Source organism: Pangasianodon hypophthalmus, chromosome 11 (genome assembly GCF_027358585.1).
Source record: "Pangasianodon hypophthalmus isolate fPanHyp1 chromosome 11, fPanHyp1.pri, whole genome shotgun sequence".
Lineage (NCBI taxonomy): Eukaryota > Metazoa > Chordata > Actinopteri > Siluriformes > Pangasiidae > Pangasianodon > Pangasianodon hypophthalmus.
In genome coordinates, this window is record NC_069720.1 from 10240088 (window position 1) to 10255536 (window position 15449).

The window sequence follows — 15449 nt, forward strand, 5'->3', positions numbered from 1 at the left end:
AGTCTCGACTGTCTTGAGCCTCCACTAATACAGGAAAAGGCAGCAGAGATAGACCTAAACATTCTTAACTGTGATTGATCAGAGGGATTCATTTTCTATAAAAGCAGGCCATGTTGTGGTTTATCCCTCTTAGAAATGGTCACCACCACATGCTTGGGAGGTTAATCACACAATGAATAGCACAGACCCATCTGAGAACTTTAACACACTTATAACACACACACACACACACACACACACACACAGACACATAGCGCCTCACTTTCCTTTCAACACCATTATTCTAAACCAAAGCATTTCTCTCTTCCCCCAGTGAAGAAAACAGTATTGCCTCTAATAAGCAGCTCTCACTTCCTGACTGTGTATATTTAAGACCCCATTTTCACGTGAAAAATGGTTCAGTCTCGGGAGATGACAGACCAATTTCAGCTCTATATAGTAAACAAATCACGAAGAGGGCTCTCCTGCCTTGCACTGTATCAGAGATAGCCAAATACCCTGTCTAAACACAGCGACAGTTGCTTCAAATTCACAAGCTGCAAGCCGAGAGTGTCCACTTCATGGATGAAAGCCAGACAGTTTTTACTGGTTTTTCCACAATTTGGAATGAGGATAGGATAGTTAACATTGCACATGTGAGAGCAGATGAGCATATATGTGTCAAGTTGCAATGTTTTGTGTAGTAATGACGCTATAATGATGTTCATAAAAGGTCAGCAACGTCAAACGGACACACCGTGTAGTTTGTTTCATTCATTTTTGCTTTGTTTTCATTTTATTGGCTACCAGCTGTTATGTAGAGAAACATGATTAACCAATCAGGATTGTGCTGTTTGAAAGCTCCCAGCCAGCTAGCTATACTCTGAGCTCAGGGATATGGTGTCGACAGGAGACAAAGTACTAGAGGTCTAATGCAGGAGGAGAAAAAGAAAGGTAGATCTGGACTTATAACGCGAATATTCAGATAGATTTCGGCAGATGGTCAGATGGACATACAGGCAGATATACAGCTAGATAGACAGATAGAAATATATATGGGGCGATAAACAGTTGAATAATCAGAAAATAGATGAGTAAATGAATATATAGGCTGGCAGATGGAAACAGACAGACTCTTACGAACACCACACTGCTCAGGGAAATGACAAAATAGTGTCAAGTTTAACGTGCTCATTACAGCGCTCATATCCACTGCTAAGCTATTTTTATATAAATAATCTCTTTATATGAAACCATAAACCTCAGACACAGCATCACGCTCGAAACTGCTGTTGCAAAAAAAAATAAAAATAATATAATACTTTTCACACCAGCATGTCTGTCACCCAGCATGATGTGTGTTTATAATTTCGGCCTGTTTTATCACCGACTCTGACTCACTCTCTCCCCTGCGCCATACACATCTAATCATGTCACACTCCTGTTTGTCATGTTCATTCCTTTGTATCTCATTTTTGAAAATTTATGATTATTTTTTTATAAGGGCATGGTTAAACTGTCTCTTTTTCTTTTCCCGAGTCCTAATCTGTCAATTATTCACCGTAATAACACTTTTTAATACAGGCACAGCCACTGTGCTCACAGAGTAATGGCTCTTCGGTTTTACAGAGAGATCTCACAAAAGCACGAGCAACTTTAGTTTCTCTCAAAAGCTCCTCAAAAAATGTAGGTCAAAAAATATCTCATGTTCTTCTCCTTTCAGACATGTCTATACTTTTAACATACAGACTGCAAATGTTCTTTTAGAGGTGTGCTGGTGTTTTCACACTTTCCTAAACATTTTGCAGTAACAGTCATGAACAGTGTTGCCAATTTCTTTTTTCAAAGGAAAGTAGCTAAAGTACGCTCAGAAAGTCGCTAGAAGCCGCTAGATGATGTCACAGACTAATTTACATATTAAATTACAAATAAAAAAAAAGCCCATCTCCCACTCCCCATCCTCACCATGTTCTACAGAGGGACTATCGAGAGCATCCTGAGCAGCTGCATCACTGCCTGGTTTGGAAATTGCACAGTCTTGGATCGCAAGACCCTGAAGCGGATAGTGAGGACAGCTGAGAAGATCATTGGCGTTTCTCTTCCCTTCATGATAGACACTTACACCACACGCTGCGCCCGCGAAGCCACCAGCATTGTGGATGACCCCGCGGACCCCTCACACAAACTCTTCACCCTCCTGCTGTCTGGCAAATGGTACCGAGGCATTCAGGCTCTCACAGCCAGACTGTGCAACAGTTTCTTCCCCCAAGCCATCAGACTCCTCAACACTCAGAGACTGGACTGACAACACACACACTCACTCATACTCAACTGAACACAATCCCTCTCTCTATGCAATTTCTGCACATTTCTGTAGTTACTACCTACATTTTGTTTTGCTGCTACAGTATTTATAAAATATTGTATATAAGTTCTTGTCATTACTATACTCTCTACCTGGCTGCTACCCCAATTTATTACAGCAATTTATTATATTGTTATTCATTTGCACTACTGTTATATCTGACACTTTCATACTAGAACTGTGTACTGGACGGCGCTGAAGTGTCTCTTACTGTGCCTGTTGTCCTGTTTTAGTAGTTATTGTACTGCCTTGTGCTGTTTACACACGTTTGCACTTGCACTTTATGTAGAAATGTGTAGTCTCTTATAGATCTGTGTTGTTTGAGGTAGCACCATGGACCTGGAGGAACGTTCGTTTTACTGTGTACTAACTAGCTGTATATGGTTGAAATGACGATAAAGCCACATGACTTCACTTGAAATTAGAGTATATTAAGAAGGAAAAATTTCCACTTAGAATATAATAAAATGGAATAGGATAGAGTTTTATCCAAATATCAAATAACAGATTATAATTTATTTTTTATAGAAAGAAGTCATCTTTGGTCATGGCACTACAAACTAAAATTTTACATATTTACAAAATACTATACTTTCTATTCAGAATGCCGTCAAAAAGAAGCAGTGACAGTGAGTAGTCGTGAAAGGTGAAAGGTCATGAAGGACACGGTTACTCACTTTTATAACTTGTAAATACCTTGTAAAGAAGGGAGTTTGAGAAGAAGAACAATTAAGTGAGAGGATTGGACAAACAGTAGTGATCAGTGATTGGTCATTGGGAAACAGCGGTGATCAGTGATTGGTCATTGGGAAACAGTAGTGATCAGTGATTGGTCACTGGGAAACAGTGGTGATCAGTGATTGGTCATTGGGAAACAGTGGTGATCAGTGATTGGTCACTGGGAAACAGTGGTGATCAGTGATTGGTCATTGGGAAACAGTAGTGATCAGTGATTGGTCATTGGGAAACAGTAGTGATCAATGATTGGTCATTGGGAAACAGCGGTGATCAGTGATTGGTCATTGGGAAACAGTAGTGATCAATGATTGGTCACTGGGAAACAGTGGTGATCAGTGATTGGTCACTGTGAAACAGTGGTGATCAGTGATTGGTCATTGGGAAACAGTGATTGGTCATTGGGAAACAGTGGTGATCAGGGACTGGTATCAAGTGCAACACAGTCAGGCTTTATACACTGATGGTGAGTGAACTCTCAACTTGAGAATCTAGTGGGATGAGCTGCAAAAGTGGAAGACCACATGGAGTTCCAAGTAGAGGAATGTGAAGCTACACTGGGCAGATTCACCGAAACTGGACTGGACTGAAGATTGTAAATACATTGCTCGGTCTAATAAAGTGCTCAGTGATTGTATACATAGATCTAACCCAGTCAGCAATGCAAACACCACTGCTGTTTGGCAGGCTGGACTAAATGATAATGAAAACCATTTCCCTGTTTATTGGAATACAGCAATTAAACATCTCAGCAACTTTCCTGTTAATGGAAATAAAGTTTCAATGCACTTTTGTTGTCACTACACACATTTACTCTCTCCTGTTTCACATCAAAATAAACTTTATACTTTTATTCTTCTGCTATTACATGAGACAGTACAAAGAGCCATTGCTCATATTAATGTGATCCAAACAGACATCCATCATGTCGTGACAACTGAGGATGTCTGTGTGTGTGTGAGTGCGTGAGTGTGTGGTATAATAAAAGCCAAGCCAATTTTCTGCCTGCCGACTGCCTTGTGTCATTAATGAAAACCAGCAGCTCCATCAGCCAATCAGGAGATAGAACGCAGATGTGCCCAACACCCCCCTGTGTCCAATCAAACACCCAGTGACCCACATTGATTATTGCTATGGCAACCTGCGAGTCGATGCACTGTACTGTCTGGCAGGTTCCTGCAGAGTTCAGTCAGAGAACATCGTGGGAGTGGAGTCAACATAAAAAACATACAATCTCCTGTACTCACTGTTCCATTCACACACACACACACACACACACACACACACACACACACACACAAACACACACACACATTGCTCTATTACTGATTTATTATATTACTGCTCTCTCTCTCTCTCTCTCTCTCTCTCTCTCTCTCACACACACACACACACACACACACACACACAGAGAGAGAAAAACAGACAGACAAAAACACACAAATACTTACAGACAGATAGGCAGAAAAATAGAAATTCAACCACATGTACAGATAGACAGACAGATAAACAGAAAAATAGGTAGACAGACAGACACACAGGCAGACAGACAAACAAACAGACTCGGACACATCCAGACATACTTAAAGACAGATAAACAGACAGAAAGATGCATAGACATACAGAAAAACAGAGAGAGACAGACAGGCAAAGGCACACAGACATAGCTTGAGAGAGACAGAGAGAGAGAGACAGATGCACAGACAGAGAGAGAGAGAGATGCACAGACAGAGAGAGGAGCACAGACATGCAGGTAAAGAGACACTAGCAGACAGATACTGAGACAGACAGACAGACAAAGGCAGACAAATGTGCAGATAGAGAAACAGACAAAGACTCACTGATATACTTAAAGAAGACAGACAGAGACACAAAGATATACTTTGAGATAGAGTCAGATAGACAGACTGACACAGACAGATACACAGACAGACAGACAAACAGAGGCACACAGATATACTTCGAGACACAGAGTCAGATAGGCAGAGACAAACAGACAGATGCACATGAGACAGCCAGACAGAGACACACAGATATATAGAGAGTCAGGTGTGCAGACAGAAAGACAAAGACACACTGACATACTTAGAGACAAAGACACAAGATAGGATGTCAGATGCATGGCCATAAAGAAAACAGACAGGCAGGCAGGCAGACAGACAGACAGACAAACAAAGACACAGATATACTTCGTGACAGAGAGTCAGACACACAGACAAATACAGACAGATACACAGAGAGACAGACAGATAGAGACACATATAATTAGAGATAAAGAGACAAATAGGCAGACTGTTGCACAGACAAACAGAAAAACAGATAGAGACAAGCAGATAGACAGGTAAAGACACACAACCAGACATACTTAGAGACAGACAGACAGACAGACAATGTGACTTTATGTACTGTTCCAGAATTCACTGCTGAAGCAGACTGCAGTTACTGCCTGGATTTCTTTTAATAGACAGACAGACAGATGGGTGATCAGGCACGCAGGAAGACGAACAGTCGAGCATACAAAGACAGACAGACGGAAAGGAAGATCGGCAGACAGACAGACATTTCATTGTTCTCCTAAATAATTCTAATTATTTGAATGAATTCCAATCAATCGCCTCATCACCCAGCATAAAGCAAGTGCACTATGCTTTTCCCTCATCCATCTCACACCAGGGGATCCAGCCACCCACAACATGCTGACTAATAAACCAGCTTAAAAAACGACTTGAGTTTAATAATAAATAAAAAAATTACACAGAAAAAAAACAACAAATCTTATCTTGTCTAGAAGAACAAACACTGAGTTGCCTGTTTACGAAGTAAGTCTATCTAATACCTAATAAACTGTCAGGCTGGTGTATATAGGTTAGCTTAAGAAGCACTATTTTAATACAGAGAGGTTGGTGAGCTTTGCTGTGAATGTAGGTCAGGAAGGATGATGTGAGGCTGCTCTTGCTATAGGCTTGTGTGCTCCCAGACTTTTAACCAGGAACCCAGAGATAGCTCTAACTACATCTAAAACCACATTTAATCAAAGTGGATCTTCGGCGTCTATCCAACATTTCACTAAAACATTTCAGTAAACATTTCAGTAAAATTCTCAGCTGTAGGATCCAGGCAGCTCATCAGAAGGCATCACTGGTGAGATGAAGCAAACTATAACACTATTCTGTTTCAGTGTTGATATTAAATGAGACCATATCAAACATTCCTGCATGTTGTGGATATGAGAGTGTGACGGGTCAAATATCTTGCTATTTGCTCGGCGAGGTTTAAGACTGCCCATGATGACATGTCATTTATGACTTCTGAGCTGCATGAGGCGCTCGTGTAATATTCGCAACTGCATAACACAGGAAAGAGCATGCACTGCGTGTCACTCAAAAACTAGGTGTGGAAAAAATTCAGAAATTTAACAGATTAAAAAAGGAAAAAAAAACACAGCAAAAGAAAAAAACTTGTTTTTTTGCATTTTCACTGCATCACAAACTAAATTCTCAGATGATGGTGCTGCCTTAAATAAATTGGAACTAAATTGTTGATGAGGCCTTCCAAAGTTCATGCTAGGACTGATTTATACATGCGCAGATGTTCACGCAGCCGTCCACAGACTGTTACCAAAGACTGTATGGTGTAGAGACAGGTTACAGCTTGATATATGAAAGGGGTAGTGCACAATGCTCAACATGGAGGCTGTATTAGAAAGTCCTACCCTTTGATAAAAACTGCCTCGTTGGTGAAAGTGTAACAAGAAAACAGCAGGACGATCAGATTTAACTATCCTGATATGAAGATAACACACACTATGGCCATGTAGTACACTACACACAGTGTAGAAGCCTTTGGTCTTATGTAGTGCACATTATTCAATTCAATTCAATTCAATTTTATTTGTATAGCGCTTTTAACAATGAACATTGTCTCAAAGCAGCTTTACAGAACATAAGAAACAAAAAGCATGCAAACAAAATTATCCCTAGTGAGCAAGCCTGAGGCGACTGAGGGGACTGTGGCAAGGAAAAACTCCCTTAAATGATATGAGGAAGAAACCTTGAGAGGAACCAGACTCAAAAGGGAACCCATCCTCATTTGGGTAACACTGGAGAGTGTGATATGAACAACGCCCTTTCTGCATTTATTTATAGTCACATAGAATTTTATGTGTATATTAATTTGGAGGTTGTTGTCTTCCTCACAGTCCACATAGGGTTGGCATTTATGTAATTATGACTGTTATTGTGTCACGAGTGATGGTTACTACACTGTTGATTTTTTTCAAAGTACCAATTAAAATTAATTTCTGACTATCACCACATTAAAGTTCCTTACTCCATGGTTGTCATATGCCTTCTGTGTCTGGTTGTGCCTCCCCATACATTTTACAACCCCTTCTGTCTGGACTCACACTAAACCACACCACAGCAACTTCCATTTCTCTGTGCAGGTTATGCTCTACCTCTGCTGCCACTCGTACCATGTTTGTCATGCTATCATAAACAATGGCTATCAAACGCACATAAGAACATGGCAGTGCTGACCAGAATTAAACTAAACAAAAATCTGTTTTTCAGCTCTGTGAACTGCCAAGACAGCCACTCTCTCTTTCAGTTTCTAACAACAACGTGACAGTGTAAGACATTTCACGAAAAAGTTGTTTTCAAGAATATCTTTTTGGGAAAAAAGGAATTAGCGGAATTGATATTTTTGTTTTCCTTTATCCATACACAATGATGTGCAAAGACACTTTTGTACAAAGATTTTGTAATACATTTTTCCTTTCATTTACACCACCAGCTTGAGTTGATTAATGCTGTAATACCTTGAAACCATTATATTTTTAGACTAGAAAATCAAACTGTGAAAATTTCAGATCCTAACACCTCTAGTGCACATATACAGCGGGCAGGAAGGCATTTAGGAATCAGCTTACTCTCTGGTTTGTTACCATAGAAACAGCTATAAATGTGGTTGCCATCATCAAACCATTGCCCCAGGTGTTATTAAGAAAAGCACATGCATAGTAGCAACCTGCATTTTTTTTTTTTTTTTTTTAATTAATTTATATATTTTTTTATTTTGTGTATTTTACATTTTTTGCCTCAGATTACATCAGTGACCTCAAATTCCAGTTTATTTGGTCAGTGCTGGCTCAGGGTTTAAAAGTTCTCTGCTACCAATCAGGAGGTTGTAAATTCGAATCTGAACCATGCCAAGCTGCCCCTGTTGGGTTCTTGAACAAGATCCTTAACCCTCTCTCCTCCAGGGGTGCAATATCACGGCTGACACTGTGCTCTGGCCGCAGCTCCCTAACAAGTTAGGATAGACAAAGAAAAGAATTTTACTGTACTGTATATGTGACTATCTTTTCTTCATTTTCTTTTTCCTTTTTTTTCGCAATGGAAATGTCATCTTGTCAATCCATTTTGGGTTTATGAGTCTCTGTCCATTCAAGTAGATAGGAGCCTGGTCTTGTGTAACTGGAAATAACTGGCCAGGAACATTGCTAAGAAGGCTGCAGACTTTGACACAATGTGAACGAATGCAGTAGGGCCAATTATCACATGTATCACACTGGATTTTACAGAAAAAAGACAAAGCGAGAAGACAAGATTAGTGTTTCATCTTCCGTGTGATCAGGAATTTAGTTGTTAACACTGTAACCTGAAGATCAGGCAGTATTATGCTGAAATTTCTGTAACACACTCCGGATATTCACACAAGGTTTTCTCTTTCTGAACATTCGCTGTCACTTTAGTGCTTTTGTAAAATTTTGTAGTAAAGTAAGAGTCCAATCTAGGATTATAATAAACATGCTTTTGTTTTCTGACAAAAATAAGTCTGCCAATGTTCTGAAAAGAGTCCCATCAAGCTAAAGCTGATTTCACACCTAGTTCATTTGAGTTTTGCTTCAAACAGACCCTCAGGCGGTCACAATTTCATTGAGGTTTGTTGACAATGAAAACAAGTGAGGTTTTGATGAGGGCAGTGAGGAGAAATGATCACATTTTTGGCGCAGCCTTGTTGGGTACACAATAAATCACCAACATTACCTCATGGTTTCAGTCATTCCTTTGCAGCTCTGTTCAAACCACACACATTCAACGTGAGAAGAACTTCATTTAGGAGAAGACACGTGACCTCGCAGCACCCAGATGGCTGGCATACAACTCCGGTGTACAGTTAGCGTAGCTAGTGCCAATAAAACATACAGTACAGTTTAATAATACTCGGAACTTTGTGTCTTGTCGTTTTCACTCTCGAACTAAACCACACCTATGGCTTCACGCCTTGACCACATCCTGATGGCTCATGCTCGAGTTCAAAGATGTGTTCACACCGGACCAAACCAAACATACTGAGATGAAAAATGTACCAGATTTCAAAATAACAAACCCCATATAATGTAGGTAATAATGTAAGAATCACAGAAGGTGCAACAGAAAAGCACTGAGGATAGACACAGAAAGTCTTTCACAAAAGTACTGGAAATCAAAACGAAACCATAATAAGCCAGGCAGAAATTTAATGAAACATGCACATAAAGAGCAAATGTGTGAGAGACTGATGTCCTCCCATGAACCACAACAATCCTGATAGAGAGAAACAGAATGTGAGAGGGAACAGATGTGTATTTATTACAGCAGCTCTTTTTCATACTACCTCTCCTCTGTAAAAGGGTCCTGCAAATATGAGGTGCGCAGCCTTGGTGTCTGAAGCCTGACATCATTTGAAAAGAGACTGATGAAAAGACACTGGGCACAATAAAAGCGTTTGGGGAAAAGGCAGTGCTGGAAATGAGAGCTCAAAAGTCCAGACTTTAACCTGGCCTGGACTTTAACCTCATTCTGCATGGACCATTTTTAACATGCAACGAGACAATGTGAGGAAATTTATGCACATGAGAGCCAAGACATGTAGATACACTAGCACTGATAAAAGGGTGATTAATGAAGGGGTTAAAGGGATCAGTACCAGAGTAACACATCGTTACCATATGCTAAATTACGAGGAATAGCTTAGCCAAAATAAATAAATAAATAAATGATAAAGTTTAATTTATACAGCGCCTTTCGCACGCCCAAGGTCACTTTACGATAACAGTAAAAACAGATGGCGACATGCGATATTTGATGTCTACTTAGTGTTCTTACTACAATTTCAGCCATTTTAAGAAATGTCCCAAGCACTGGAGCACACAAAATTCACTCTAACACCACTTCTAAATAGACACTATTTTGTTTTTACATGGTGGTGTACTCAGTGGCTGAGGGGCTGTGAATATTATCCACAATGCACTGCGGCAGTTGTTACATGTAACATCCAAATGATGATAATAAAATGAACCTAGCTAAAATTCTAAAATTAGCTACATTACCTGTAACCGCTCCAGGTCACATTTGTTTGCCCTCGGTCAGGCTTCAGCTGAGTGTGTTGATTTAAATATCTAATTGAACGCTAATTAGCTTCTTAGCTAGCAGGCTATTGGATAAGCGACATTACATAACAGTGCCTTCGAGTGCTGGATTCTGATTGGTCAGAAGGTTTTCCTTAATTTTCTAGCTGACGAGGTTTATATTAATGTGCTTGCTCTAATATGTTATTTCTAAAGTAACAACTTACACAGAGAATTGTATGATGCTCCACAGACGGATTTTAAAATGTGTGTACTTGTTGATATAGTGAGATTTTCTGTGAGGTGATGTTTACTTTGCATTTTTTGGAAGGAATCTCCAGTGTTCGGGCTTTGTAACAGTCACAAGGTAAAGCTGTAGCTTTAAGTTCTCTGAAATGGGAAAGTTTGAGTTTTGGGGTTTCTTGATAACATGACAAGCTGCAATTTTTCATCTTATTAACATAAAGAGAAAAGAAAAAGTGATAGATCTTCTTATACGTTGCTTGTTAGGATAAATTCTAATAAGGCCTCTTCTATCAAAGACATTTAACATTTGGGACACATCCCTGAAAAACATAACACACACAAAAAAAAAACAAGGTCTGGTGGTTTTCAGAATGCAGAAACCAAATGCAGTCAGAGCTACTTTCCCAGTAGAACAGCTGGCTAGCATTCACACGCCTTCTTTACTGTGTGTGTGGCTAATCACTTTTCCCTTGTTAGGCATGCAGGGATGGATTTCATTAGCTGCATCTACTTAGGAAAAACTACACGGGAGCTCCGTGCAGACGTACACATGTTCCACAGGCCCGACTATTAAAACAATAGTCAGATTCATCATGGCTGCCTAGCCTCCTCCCGGTTTCCTGTGGCCATCTGCTTCTAATGATTAACAGTGTTGGGTTGCACACTCTTTTAAGTCCACAATAAGCGAGGGACAGTATTACATTCTCATTTTGTTAAAACTGTTTTGATAATTGTGTATTACATCATCATGGTATTGTATTTTTATAACCCTTAGAATAGATGTCAGGTCACATTTGTAAACATATTTCTCATCTCTTCTGCTTCTTATTAACAGCTTTACAACAGCATTACAGCTATGATTAACTTAGTGTTGTTCAGCATTTTATCCATTTAAAAAAACGTTTCTTGAGATAACCAGTGACTCAGATTACGATAATGTCTTTTGATGTCCTCTGTGTGGGCGAAAAAAAACCTTTTGGTGGACTTTAACGGGACTATACTATTAATTAACCAACAGTGTCATGTTTATGTACTTATCATTGCCCTCAGATGGCATTCCATAGTGTTTGAGTATATTTACAGCCCAAAACATAAATTTCAGTGTGACATATTATGGTGCCATCAAACTGTCAGACAAGATTGCTGAACTTAATAGTGCTCCTCACTTGAGCCAATATCAAGCAAGAATAACGGGCTTAAGTCCAAGGTCAGAATCACTTGTAACTGAGACATGCTTCTGTATTTGACAAACTCCATCTCACACTCACAAACCCATATGTGCAAATAAGGCTTAAATCCGGAGTTATCTCTGAGGCCTGCATACTACTATGTGCAATGTCAGTATTAAATCGTCACTACACTCACATAATTCAACTCTGGATATGGCCTCTGTCTCATATCTAAGCATGCATAAGCCATTTTTTTAAACGCAATGCAGCAAACACATGTGAAGGGAGTTCCAAAGTTTGATTTCCAAATGGCTCTCTATTGGACATGTACTGCAATACAAAGGGTTTATAAACTCTAATTCTATAAGCACATACTGTACTAAGGGTAGGATGATGAATCCCAAATAGCTCATAATGGACATACATGTGGGGAGATAAACTGCAAAGAGTTCCCAAATGGACATACAGTGCACCATGTAGGATGTTCTAACAACGATTTCACAGTTGATATAGCACACTTATTTGAGCAAACCTGAATTGCAAATCTAGGTGAATGGATCAGATATGCAGCACACTATGTAGCAAACTTTATTTTAACTCTTATAAAGAATAAGAGGAATCCTAAACCTATCAAGTGTCCAAACAGCGCACTATGTAAGGTTCTACAAACCACTGTTACCTTATGTAGGTATATACCCCATGTAGTGCACTTACACGGGAGAAGCTGAATCCCAAATCACTCCCACTTGGACATACAGTGCACTACGAAGGGTGTATTAACCATATAATCTTATACATTATGTATATATTTTTCTGAACATATTTTATGAAGTGCCTTTATCTGCGGAGAGACAGAATCCCACTCGGGGCACTGGGCTACCGGACTACTGGTGGCTCAGTGGTTAAAGACACTGGGTCAGAAAATTGTGTGTTCAAGACCCAGCACTGCCAAGCTGCCACTGTTGGGCATTAACCCTCTCTGCTCCAGGGGCGCTGTATCATGGCTGACCCTGCGCTCTGAACCCAGCTTCCTAAGAACCCGGTATATGCAGAAAAAAAAAGAATTTGTGCTGTACTGTAATGTAAGCATGTTCTTCTTTCTTTCTACTGGCTAGAAATAGTAGTGCAGTAGGACACGTAGTGCAGGAAACAATATCATCACCCAAACCAATTTAGACAAGTTTAACGGCTTCTAAATTGGACTGACAGTGCATTATATAGGCCATTAGTCTGTACCCTGTGTAGTGCTCTTCTACTGGAAGAGCTGAATCTCCTATATAGTGAATATATAGTGCACTATGTAGGGTGTAGAAACCCTTATTTCCTACCCTATGTAGTAATCCTCTATCAGGCAGGGTCAATTCCCTATATAATGAATATACAGTGCACTATGTAGGGTGTAGAAAGCCTTATTTTATACCCCATGTAGTGCGCTTATATATGGAATAGAGAGACATTTGTGATTCTGCCGATGTATATGCTGTGCGCTAAAAGAAAGCTGCATGCGTCTATGCTAAGCGCTAAGCCTAGCTGATTTCTTTACCAAACAAAGTGTCATCAGAGGGATAGGTCTGGGTGCCTGTGTGTGTTTATGTATGACTGTTTAAAAAGCAAAGGATATGAAACTCTGTCTAAGTGGATTACTGACTACACACTCCCGGTTCACTCACACACACACATGCACACACAGACAGGAAATTCACTCATTAGAGGAAGGCAGAGGCTCTCGTGTGTGAACGTAGGAGGGGAGAGTTCTCCTCCAAACAAGATATTTCATCTCAATGGGATTCACCTGGATAAATAAAGCAGGAATAAATAAAATAAAAGAAACAAGGAGCTGAGGGAAGGCATCAGTTTTCGAGGTCAAATGGGGAGTGAGGAGTCTAGTGTCCTGGTAGTGACCTTACTGAGAGCGCCCTCTAGTGTTCCCTAGACTGGAGTGTTTCTAGGATCTCAAAACATCAATGAGTATCCTGTCCTTTCAATTCATATCATGTTGTAATATATTAACAGGCATAGTGCATTCACAATGTGTAGCAACAGAAACACATATTGTGCAGGCCTCGTACAAACTAATCATTTCTAATCACTTCTATTAAGACACATCCTGCATGCTTTCTTGCGAGAGAAAATAAAAATAATTTCACCTTTCAAGTGCGTCAGGAAGATATACAGTATAAAAGCTCTTATTAGAACATTAACTCATTCATTGATAACAAACGTTTCCTAAAACTTCTGATAATTCATTCACTTTATTTATCATGTAAGAAGAAATACAGCTCTTGTCTGTATATCTCTCTAACTAAATATATTTTATGCTTTTAGGGTTTTTTTTTTGTTTGTTCGTTTGTTTGTTTGCTGTTTTTTGGCAATTGGCCAACAGAAAGCAAAGACGCTTCAGTTATCTTTTTATGACTCGTCATTTCTGGACCTTGAAAATAGATGTTATTACTACTACCAATAAAAACTCAATCCCAGCCTCATCTCCTGAGCAGCTCATAACAAAAGAGATGATCAGGGTTAGGCTAAGAAAAGTAATTGTTTTTGGAAACAGCCCAGGCCTTAGATCACTCTTAACAGCCTCCTGGTGGTTTATCTCCAGCTGGTAGAAAGATTTCAGCTATTATATACAAATGTGTCACCATCTCCTCCTGTTTTTTTTTTTTTTTTTCCAGGAATTTAACCTGTCAAATCTAAATCTAACCTGTTCGACTCTAACGTTCACTTATCTCCTCAGCCTGATTAAACAGATCAGTTTTGGAACTTGTTCAGGAGAGCAGCTCAAGAATTGGAATATAAATAGATTTAAATTGTTTTTACAGAGTTATTGTTGAGAATTTGATTGCAGCTGCTTTGCTCTCTACTGCTCACTGGTTAAGAATGGGAACTAATGAAAGTAGAAGACAACTTACTCCACTTTCAGTTTAATAAGCAGCATGAGTCTTAAAGGTGGGGCCATTCATTCATTCATTCATTGCTTTATCCTGCTCAGGGTCATGGTGAATTCAGAGCCTATGCCAGGAACACTGGGCATGGGATGGGAATACACCCTGGATGGGATGCCAGTCCATCGCAACGCAAGGCAGCATGCACACACTCACTCGCACCTAGGGGCAATTTAGAGTCATCAATCCTCCAATAACATACCTTTAACATGCTCTGATAAACTCAAAGCTTTTGCTACTGCTTACTGAACCACCTGCTTAATCCAGTTGAATAATTTTGAATTTTTTTGGGAACGATTTTTTTGTTTAATGTATCAGCACCCACCTGGAGAGAGTTTTGTCATGTGAGAACAAACTTGGATATTAAAGTTAGACTCTATAAGAATTTGTCCTAATAACTCATATAATCATTAAAAAAAATTCTCACTGGTAGATGGGCAGATCTGCAAGAGCAGGTGACATATACATCTGCCTGAAAACAAAACAGAATCTGCAGGGACTAAGCCTTACAGATGCTCTGATACTCTGTACAAAGAAAACCAGACTGTCGCCAGCTTCTAAGAAGAAAAAGAAAATGCTTCTCTGGGAAAAAAAAAAAACTCAAGTACACCAATATG

General features: G+C 39.6%; 1 protein-coding gene across 2 annotated transcripts in view; it reads right to left on the reverse strand.

The window, feature by feature from the left end:
- efl1 (elongation factor like GTPase 1) overlaps window positions 1-15449 on the reverse strand; it is a 137795-nt gene that overhangs the window by 96273 nt on the left and 26073 nt on the right. The gene's annotated exons all lie outside the window — the stretch shown is intronic.